The 11,897-nt window shown below is 34.5% G+C and overlaps 1 long non-coding RNA gene and 1 pseudogene across 1 annotated transcript; both read right to left on the reverse strand.

The window, feature by feature from the left end:
- Positions 1-7,946: 7,946 nt before the first annotated feature.
- On the reverse strand, positions 7,947-9,030 carry LOC122135714. The gene is made up of 3 exons (XR_006153645.1): positions 8,953-9,030; positions 8,176-8,271; positions 7,947-8,033 (listed from the first exon to the last, which is right to left on the reverse strand). It is a non-coding gene; the product is annotated as an uncharacterized LOC122135714 (long non-coding RNA).
- Positions 9,031-9,271: 241 nt separating this feature from the next.
- LOC122135662 overlaps positions 9,272-11,897 on the reverse strand; it is a 9,293-nt pseudogene continuing 6,667 nt past the window's right edge.

The following is an 11,897-nucleotide window of genomic DNA, read 5'->3' on the forward strand; positions in this document are numbered from 1 at the left end:
GTGGTTCTCTCTCTGTCATATTTTTTTTGAAGAGCTTCTTAAAGGTTTCAGAATTAAAGAGGCCTGATGTCATAGAGTCTTTTTAAGTTCCAATAAGAACTTTTGATTCTTTAGAAAACCATCATGGAGTGGTGCTTAAAAGAAGCTTGAAACCAAAACGCTGATCTGAAGAATCTATCAAGAACCTCCAAAGATCAATGTAGTGAAAAACAGAAGATGGTTCATTGCTAAACTAATGAGTTCAACTAATGAGTCTCTTCTGCAGAGAGATGGTTGTTCTGTCATTAGACACAGACTCTGGCCCGCAGTCAGATTCGGGCGGGTGGCAGACGCAGATAAGCAGCAGACACTTCCATCCTTTAAGGGACGTGACGCTGAAGTGAGTGATCAGATTTAGCTGGTTGTCATGCTCAGGGGGAGCTATTATGTGAATTTCACTAAACAGAACGGAAATCCAAACGCACAGACAAAGAGGCGGGTTTTAAACCCTAAATCCAGACAAAGGGATGCCAAACACATCATCTACACTGAAAGTGGGCGATGCAGCACAACAAAACTAGAATACTACATACTATGATAAACAAAGCTTGCAATGCAATAAAATATGAAGGCTTGCAATGAAGTACAATAAAACTAGAGGATTTGTGATGATCTTGTGATGAAGCTTTCTGCACTTCATACAGAAAATGAAAGACAGACAGACAGAATGATGGATTGAACGATAAATAGAATGATAGATAGAACGATAGAACGATAGATAGATAGATAGATAGATAGATAGATAGATAGATAGATAGACAGACAATGGATGGAAGGATAGGACGAGTGTGTGGGAGAGATGGAGCTGTTTTGGTCTGTGGCTGCAGTGAGATTAAAGCTGATGGATGAGGCAATCTATCACTGCGATGAGAAACACAGGATAGACTCTCCTCATTTTCCTCTCTGTCACGCTCCTCGCAAACTGTGACAACAATACAAAACAGAGCCAAAGAGTATGTGCAGATTTTCAGACAGTGCTGCTGATATTGTGTGTGTGTGTGTGTGTGTGTGTGTCTGTCTGTGCGCGCGCACAGCCCTCACATGAAGAGAAAACCATAGACTAACTACCACATATGCGGTTTAGTGTGTAGTTTTACATGGCCAGATTTTGACTTTTGACTGAAACAAAGCCTGGACTTCACTGCTGCTTATTCTGGCTCTGAACGGTCCACTCACACAGAAAGAGTTCATCTGACTTACATGGGCAAACAACCACGGTTTAATGTTTTTTTTTTTTAAATGCTGTTTAGGGGTGTAGTTATCTGCAATAATTTATGTAACAATAATAAACCGAAATAAAATAATAATACACACACACACACACACACACACACACACACAGTGGGTATAGGATAGGGATGGGCATTTATTAAAAATACTGTATTCAAATATTAGGGCTAACGAACGAATAGCCTATTCGAAAATTCGAATTCGAATAAATTACGTATTATGATAACTCAGTTTCACGGATTCATTTGATCAAAAGTTATTCCATTTTGTAAAGTCATTTAGCAAGATCAAAGTAATTCCTAACTTGGCAAAGCAGACGACATTCTGTGCTCAAACACAATCACCCTGACACACTGCATAGTTATAACTGACTTTTAGTTTGCATGCTTATATTTATCACGGATTCTGTTATTACTGCCAGCAAAGCAACACGTAGTAAAATTCAAATAGTGTTTTTATTTCCCGAATAATAATTACATATCGAATAATCGAATTTGTGCACACTCCTAGTAGTAGGCTATAGAAAAGAATCACCCCCCTTTAAAATAATCACATTTTGTTGCTTTGCAGTCGAAATGAAGAATGAATACACAGTGCAACTTCTAACATCCAAGTGAAAGTTATAACACCAACTTCTCAGGATAAAAAAATCTAGAATCACTGATTTGGAAAAAGGATCACCCCCGTCAGTATTTTGTTGAATCACCTTTTGCTTTAATTACAGCCTTTATTCTGTATGGATTTGTCTCTACTAACTTTGCATATCTAGACTTTTCAATATTCACAACATTTCACAACATTCACAACTTGGATGTTATAAGCTGCACTGAGTAAATACACCTGGATAAAACAAAAACTGTCAAACAATGTTGCTTGTGCAACAAACAAAAAAAAGGGGGGGGGGCATTCTTTTCTATAGCCGCTGTGTGTGTATACACACACACACACATTTTTATATATATATATATATATATATATATATATATATATATATATATATATATATGCATAACAAAAATATAATATTTTGTGTTCAACAGAACAAATACATTTGTACAGGTTTGGACCAACATGAGGGTGAGTAAATGACAGCTTTTTCATTTTTGGATGAACTATAGGCCTACCTTTAATCAAAAATGAACAGGTTTCATTTACGATTTTTGTATCCATGTAGAAACTTTACCAGCTACAAAAATCCTCTCGTGAGACTTTTGTTCTAGTAACACACCTCTTCAGCCAATAAAAAACCCTGAATGTTCAGCTCAGTTCCCACTTTTAATATAAACGTCTCAGGAAGTCCTGCCAGGAGCTAAAAGCTGCTCTTTCAACGGGCTGTTTGACAGAACCGAAGAACCCAACCTCCCAAACCGGCGGCTGTCAGGCCCTCCTCACACCGCCCTGATTTCTGACCTGCTATACCGCGGAGCTCATTGTTGGGAACGGTCAGCAGACGGGGGCTTTGAGCAACACTGCACACTATATGAGCTCTGATAGGGTTCCCTGCAGCCCTCCAGATCTTCCGAGGGGCCCGCAGGGGCCAAAACGAGGCCAGCGCCGCTGTGAACTGAAACAATTAGAGCTCATCTGTTGTTTGAAGTGAATCTAAGCGAGTTAATGAGAAGATTTTACACGTTCATACTGCGTTTGATGCTCCAGCTATGCAGGATGGATTTCTCCGCATTCAGATTTGCATACTATCTATCCTAAATGGCCCTGTTAGCCCCTGCTGATAATGTAACTACAACACGTGTAAGAAAGTTATCAGCAATGAATAGCCTGCCCTTGATGCATCCCAAATCACAGTAGATCTAGACAAGGAGTTTGTGAAGATTTTCTAAATAATAATAATGGCAATGACAATAGTATTAATAAAAATATAAATACAAAAAGATGCAAATTCTGCAGTAGCCTACCGAAATTGCAATAGATGGTTTTAAAGGTATGACATTTTTATTATCAGGTAGTAATTTTAGTGCTTCAACTTATTTAGTTAGTTGCCAAGGTTCCATAACTAAATTTTCTTTTATTTGTTTGTTTATTTATAGGCTATTTATTTTAATATATTTATTATTTACATTGTTTAATATATATTTTATTAATGCAATTGTTGTAACGGATAGTTTTAAATGTATGAAAGTATAGTATACGTTAAATGCATTTAAGGTAGGCTAAATAATTTCAGATGCATCTCATGTAAATTTAGTATTATATGCCATTAGTGTTTATTCATATTTTGAATTAGCTTTAATTTTTATATTTTCAGTTTTCATTTTAGTTGCTATGCATTTCATTTTTATTATTGTTGTTCTTTTAAAATATTACTATTTAGGTTTAAAGGGATAGTTCCCCCAAAAATGAAAATTCTGTCATTAATCACTCACCCTCATGTCGTTCCAAACCTGTAAGAACTTTGTTCATCTTCGGAACACAAATTAAGATATTTTTGATGAAAACCGAGAGCTTTCTGACCCTGCATAGACAGCAATGCAACTGAAACGTTCAAGGCCCAGAAAGGTAGTAGGACATCGTTAAAATATTCCATGTGACTTTACACAGAAGACAAAATCATACAGGTTTGGAATGTCATGAAGAGGAGTAAATGATAACAAATTTCATTTTTGGGTGAACTATGACTTTAACATGTCAGTCAGACAGTGACTTCCTGCACTGCCAGAAAAATCAGCAAAGCAGACCAGACTTTATGACTATAAGTTTGGCTCTGCATGACTCGAGTTTATTTGACAGTTATAGGAAGGTTCCCTCGGTATCTGTCCGTCTCGCTCTCTCCCACACACACCTCAGACAGCGCGGTCTGTCTCTCTCTCGTTAGCTCTCTGCAGGAGACACAGCACCTGTCAGCCCGAGCGCCCGTCACAGACACACACAACAATCTGGGTCACTCTGACTGGGCAGAAGAAAAAGCACCATCCTTCACCTGTCCAAAACAATTCTGTCTAGTGACCAACATACACACACAGATCATTCCAGTCCTGCGGAGCCAGACGGGGTCCACTGAGAAAACATATTCAGACTGGATGAATTATTTTACACCTTTCACTTCGAAAGATGACTGTTTACTTATTAATTTTACCTCGCAAAACATCTTTATGTAAACACGTATACCAAATGCAAATGTTACAATTATGGTCTTCTTGATATGAATGCTGGTATAGATTCATAGAACTGCTAACGGACAGCTTCCTTCAGGCATTACAGATAAATCATAGTAGATTAAAAAAAGTATAGGATACATTAATGGTTAATGTAAAAGTCTTGACTCAAAAGAGAGAAAAAGAAAGACCATTTCTGAAATAGCATACTACATTAAAAATACATACAAGACCAAAATCTACAGAATACAACTTGATTTTACATTTCAATATCTGAATTAATATAAGCCTCATGTATCTGACATTATACACAAAATTGATAAGATAACTGGACTAAAGTATGTGGCATATTTACATATACATACATATGCCTATTTATTTATTGCAGACAAGGATTAAAAAGGTTGTTATATTTAGCACACATTTGCATGGTTAATAGTAATCAGAATTATAGAAATATAGGCAGAGCTGGGTAGGTTAGGCTACTTACAACCTGTAGTTCATTACTGATTCCAAATTACATGACAAAAATTGTAGTTAGTAACAATCCATTACACATTTTAGACTACTTTTTGATTACTTTAAGATTACTTTTGACCAAACTCCGTTATCACATTGATTTCAATAGTACCATCTTGTACCATATTAATACATAAAAAGAGAATAATCAAATTATGAATATTTTATTGCTATTGCGTGAGTAATATGTAATCATGTAATCAATAAAAAAGTAACTGTAGTGTGATTACGAGTAATTTTGGGAATTACATGTGATCAGTTACTACCCGGCTCTGATTATAGGCATCATTGTAATTGACTATGAAGGCAGAGAAGCACTGTACAGAAACAACCCTGTAACCAGAGCATGAACTCTAAGAGGACCATCGCCTCCTGGTGGTCACAGATGACAACTACAGCCTGATCACGATAAAACATGATGCACTCAGAGCATATATTCAGCAAATATACCACCCATTTTTGCAGAAAGTAAATAAGTCCAAAACAAGCCAGATGCTTATGCTACAAATGTAATTTTTATTAATTTAAATAATATGCAAATAAAGGGTCTATAATGATCCACAGAAAAGACATGCTTTGTGACTCATTTTTAAAATGTGTATATATATTTATATTTAGATTTGTCCAGCAGAAATCTATCCAGAATGAAGACTGAAAGCTCTGACGAGGATAAAGAAGACCTTTACATTCATAAGAGCTGTGTCTGTGTGTGTTTGCCAGAGGACACGGCTGAAGGTCAATCCAAAATGGTCAGTGATAAAAGTTTACAGAAACGAGATCCATATTCAAACTTCAAAAATTAAAATGCTTCTTTTTTTTCTTATAAAAACTTCCATTGCAAAAAGAAGAACCTGGATACATTTCTACTTTGCAAAATTAACATTTTACTAATTAAAAAAAAAAAAAAAAAAACAGAGAAAGACAAAATAGAAGACAAAAGAAAACACACAAAAGGAAAAAGAAAACAATCCCCAACCTTAATAATCGACTCCCTTTGGTAAAAACTGTAACAAACAGTCCTGTCATCGTTTTCCATATGGTTCCCGCTTTTACTCCCTAAACTCCACACTGAAGCACTAAACACAACACACATCTGGCATAAAAAGGTCTGGTGATATTTACACTCTATTTACAAAACTGTTGAACTGTGTGTTTGTGTGTGTGATTCACAGGTCATGTTCACTGTAAGCTGGTGTACGGAGCAGAAATAAGTGTGTTTTCTGATTCATAACATGCCTTCACACAGGCCTTAGATCTTTATTGCTGTCGCATTTATATTTTTTGCCTATATTTTTTTAAGTAAAAACTGAATTTCTTCATTCTAATATTACAATGCTAAATTCGCACCTCAGATCTTTGTTCTCTGAAATGATGTGGCAGAATAAATCTCTCGAAGTCACGTTAAAGTTAAGTGCACTTATCCCGAAACGCTTTTTTGTTTAGTTTTCATATAAAGTCTGATTCAGATTTGTCCTGTATGTGCTGCCTGTGAAGTTTTAACTATTAAAAACCAGTGAACACACTCGACTGGCGTTCAAGAGATGCGCAAAATCCGATATATATGTATCAGATCGGTGGGCTGGTCTACGGTACGAGCTGTGCTGATTGGTCCGGGTGTGTGTTTTACATGGGTGTCTTAAAATCTGTTATTTTTTTGTAATGTGTGTGGTGCATTTCTGCAGGAACAGCTAAGGAAAACCAAAAACACTGAAAAATCTCACGTCGCCGCTAAGCTCCGCCCCTTTCCTCTGATGTCACTGGCTCTTGTGGGGGGCTGCCGTACTGGACTCTGTACTTATTAATGCGCTGGAAGTGAAGGGTCTCGGGGTCACAGGTGGTGGAGCAGGGCACCAGTCCCTCCCGCCCTTCTCCCATGAGCCAACTGCTGGTTTCAGCAGCCATGTCTCTGGTTACGTGCTCCTTCACCCAGCGCTGAGTCCAGGCGTGAAAGCGCTGGTGCAGACGTGTGCTCACTCGCTCGTGAGACTGAGAGAGAGAGAGAGAGTTGTGAGTCGTTGTGCTGAGTGACAGGTGAGGACTTTTAAGGACAAGTACGTACATATTTTTGCAGCCACAATATTTTAAAATGCAAAAATTTGCTATGTGGTGAAACCTTTTTTTTTTTCCTGGGAAGTAGCTTGGCCATAACTCTGAAGAAGTTTCATATAGATGTCTGTTTACTGATATTGCTGTTATTTTATTAATTTAACTTAATAATACTATTAATTTAAATATTAAATCCTATCAATATCCTTATCCTTTCAATACTATTAATATAAATATCAATACTATTGGCGACAAAGGAAAAAATATTGCACAAATTGACAGTCTATATAATTATATGTTACAATATAAATTATTATTAATATAAATATTAAATCGTATTAATATACTATCATTTTTAGTATCATAATATAAATATTCAAATAAATTTTGGCAACAAACAATCAGAGGAAACAAATCAGAGGTTGTGTTATTGAACAATATGTAACTGCAGTTTCATACTAACAATTTTAAATGAGATGTTAGACTTTGGTTATGTTTTTAAAACACTGTAAAACATGATGTAACCTAACTGCAACGAATAATGTGGTAAAAATCTACAAAAAAAAAAAAAAAAAAAAAAAAAAAAAAAAAGAGGAGGGGAGAGGCAGGTATAGATGTGTTAGTTCTTGTGACTCCCATAAAAAAAACATACAAAAAAAATACAAAAAACAACCAGAGGGCTTATCTCATGATTGTTAATTAGGTTATGCAAAGATAATGATTTTTCTGTTTTTTTTTTTTTACATGCACAAATGAACAAAAACTGAAAAATCTAATCCTTGATTAAAAAAAACTGGAGACTGTATTAGACATTTTAGAAAAAAAAAGCAAAATATGACTAATTGTATAAAGCATCTTGTCTCATTGCTTTTGGGTGTGTGTGATTGTACCTGCTGGGCTCTCAGCAGCGCGGTGCGTCTGTACCTGTAATCTTTCTGATTTGAAGACGTACAACCATCTTATAGGAGTTGAGTTTGAACATGCACTCCATCTTCATGCGTCACTGCATTCTCTTTTCTGCCTCTGTCCTTCGCCGCGTCCTCCTGAGACTCACAGCCACGCTGACACTTACGGATCCGCCGCAGGTTCCTACACAAACAGAGGAGAGCGGTGACGACAAACCAATTGTATTTACCTCTACGAACTTCTCTGCTGCATGAGAACAGTCAGAATGCTGAGATCAAACATTGGTTGGGCAGTTCAGGGGTCAGGGGTCACAAACACAGGGTACCTTGGCAGAAACACAGGCTTTTGAGACAGATGATCCCTCAGGTCTGGAGATGGTGAAATCAGCCGACAGATACCGCACAACGTAATCCGACCAGCACTACATGGGCCATGAGAACAGGGAAAATGTATTACATTTTAAAGATTCATTTGAATAACAAACACAGCAGTGTTATTTTAGTATCAGTGAGATGCGATCTTTTTTATATTTTGAATTAGTTTTTGTTTATTTATTTTTTTCCATTTTAGTTAGTTTAAATAATTTTCCTGTCATTTTTCTTAACTTAGATTTTTATTTTTTTTTATATATAGTTTTTATTTTTATTTTTTTTAGTTTAGCTTAGTTTATTTTAGTTCAACTTAAACTAAGCGAAAATGAAAAATATTGTTTTGGCAAACAGCTGAAATGTTAAGTATTATTTCGTTTGAATTCAGTTAACATTTATTTTAATTAACAAAAATGTTTTTTTTTTTTTTTTGGTTTTAGTTTCAAGTAATAACAATGGAACTGAAGTAATAATAGATCTGGATTTGACTTTTTTTCTATTATTTTCTTATTAATTTCTAGTTTTTATAAACTTTTTTTAAAAATATACTTAATTACATTTTTTTCCTGAATTTATTTATTTATTTTTATTCATAATTATTCTTGATTTATTACTTGATTTAAACACTTTTAAATATTCCATTTAAAATTACTATAACATTCCAATTCAGTTTAAAATGAAAGTGTGGACGTTCGCATCCATGTTTGATCTGTGAATCAATCAGTGAAGCTCACCTCGATCTCCATTGGCCCGTCTGAGTTCTCCTCCTCTGTGTCCAGCAGCTCCACAGTCAGCTGAACGTTCCTGTTCTTGTAAACAATCAACTGGAGTGAGAGAAAGGAGAGATTAAAGACTCTTAATACCATGAGACTCTCTGTGTATCCTGCACCTGCCGACTCGTTTTTGAAACTCTACCTTAAAGCAGTTCTCGTCGGACATGAAGCTTGGCTCGGCTTTTGCGTCTGGTACGACATTTTCCGCCGGTGCCGCTGCTGCTCTGTGTGAGCAGAGATCCGCCTGTGGCTGAGTGGCTGCTCTCACTCAGGTACAGTTTCAGTGACCGAACACAGAGGCTTCTTCACTCACTATGTTCTGGAGCTATCAATTACAGACAGGGAGGAAAAGGAGATTTTCATATCCTACAGGGCAAATCATGGATTATAAAACTGAGCAATCTAACTGATCTTTTGAGACCTTGTCCTATGAAGTTTTGATTTCATGAAAATCTAACAACGTTTTCATAAGTCCAATAAATAAAAGTATATCAAGTGAATAAACAGAAAAATTAAATAAGTTACGACAACCACATTAATGAATTATGAAAAACTCAAGAAATGATAAAATATGTTTCTGACAAAAAAAAAAGTAGAAAATGGAGTATAAAATATAAAAAAGTAAAATATAATCTAAAAAGTAAATAATCTAACTATTCATCTATCTATCTATCTATTACTATCCTATCTATATAAATAAATAAATATATATAATAAATAAAAATATAAAATAAAAATAATATAAGATAAAAATAATATATAAATAAAATTTCCATAAATTCTGACAAAAAATAAATATATAAGTGTGCATTCACATTTAAATAAACATACATTTTTGCAGTTTTATTTTATTCTCTATTTTTATTCATAATGTAACTTATCCACTTTCTTTTTTCTAAAATATTATTTCATATCCAAAAGATAAAAAAAATAATTAAAAATTAAATAAACTACAATAAATACATAAACACACAGTAATTTTATGGAATTTATGTTCAAAATCTAATATAACACATATAAAAATACTATAAATATATAAATTTAATAAATAAATATATATACTATAATAATATTTATAACATATAAATATTATATACATTATTATTTATATTATTCTTCCTATAAAATTACATGAGAATATCTAAATATATAAAATTATATTAAAAAAAAAAAAAAAACAAAAAATAAATATAATTGTCATAAACCTTTAAAATTTTAAATAAATAAAATAAATAACTAAATAATTTAATCTAATTAATATAATACTATTATAATTTTATTAAATATTACTAAATATATATAAATAATTATGATAGTATTATAATAATATAAATTTAAACTATAATTACTAAAATTATATAATATATGAACGAATTAAGTAGAATATTATTATAATATAACTAATAAAATATTTATAAAATATAATTTTATAACTAATATAGTATTATACATTAAATACTATAACTATATTAAAATAAATTCTAAATATAATAATAATATCACTAAAATACTATATATAATTTAAATAATATATATACTAGAAAATAAAATATATATTAAAGTTATATAAATCTATATTTATTCTATATCCATTATTATAATAAAAATAAATTATAAATAAGTATATACTAAAATAATATATAAACTAAATCTAATATTATATAAACTATATTTTAATACTGATATGTATTATAAAAAATATAACTAAAATAATTTAATTTTCAACTTTTATTATTATAAAAAATTTATTCGTTATATTATTAATACTATTTTATACTATTCTTCCTCACCATATTTCATGAGAACTGTGACTTGCTTAGTAATGTGGAACAACCTCTTAAGTAGGGTTTCCATTTACCCAGAAGACCCTGGCAACACTATTGACCAAATCGTTATCTAAAAGACATGCAAGACATGCAAAGCACTATGATGTAAGTGTTTTTGGGCAGACGGAACCTGTCTGACTAATGTTCTGGATGAGAGTTTGTCCCATGGTGAAGGCGATGTAGGCAGTGAAGTGAATGGGACATCTCTGAGGTGAGAATCCATAGTGAGAGCTCCTATTCCCTCCAAAACAGATTACGCACCATCTCCGAAAACGCCTTGAGTTAATAATCATCCACCTCTGCGTCCACTGAAAGAGTGAGAGTGAGGAGTTTCTAAAATCAGTCCCAAAAACATCAAACAAAACACCCCACCAGACTCTTTCAAGAAAAAAACAAAACATCAAATTTCATTCAAGTTTCATTCAGTCATTATTCTGATACCCAAAACCATTAGTGCAAGTTAGCTGGCCCCCTTTCTCTTACCTCACTGAGGTCCTTTCATGCGAAGCTGGATAGCGTGTTGTCTTTTTTCCGTTGATGTGTCGAGAGAATGTACGAAAGCACCTCCCTTCTACCCTCGCGCTCCCTCATGGTCCTCTCGATCTGTCGTTGGCCGGCACATAGCCCCGTATCAGACGAGCGCAGCCGACAGGGTGTGGTGCAGTCCCGGCAGAAGAGATGTAACAGTTGTAGTCAGTAAAAGCAGATTATACGCCCTCGTCCTCGCAGAGAGTCGTATGAAAGCCGTTGAGCAGTGGGACAGTGCTAAACAGCAGTGTTAGACTTGTGTGGGGGCTGCCGCTAACTCCTCCAGTTAGCCCGTGTGCTTCTTCGAACTATTTTTTTTATTTGAGTTTTTATCAGACCTTGTCGAGCAGGGGTCCATGTCTTCCTGCATCATCGTCTTCATCGGCGTACGGACAACACTCCTCTCTGGGAGAAACAGCATGTCGGGTGAATGAAGTGGTAGATCGATCTGGTTGATAATCTTGTATTGTCCTCTTTGTGATGCTGCTCTGGCGTTTCACGGATGGATGATTAGCGCCGCGGCGTCCTCCAGAAATCTGACGGTCCTCGTAG

The sequence above is a fragment of the Cyprinus carpio genome, chromosome A25 (assembly GCF_018340385.1).
Source record: "Cyprinus carpio isolate SPL01 chromosome A25, ASM1834038v1, whole genome shotgun sequence".
NCBI lineage: Eukaryota > Metazoa > Chordata > Actinopteri > Cypriniformes > Cyprinidae > Cyprinus > Cyprinus carpio.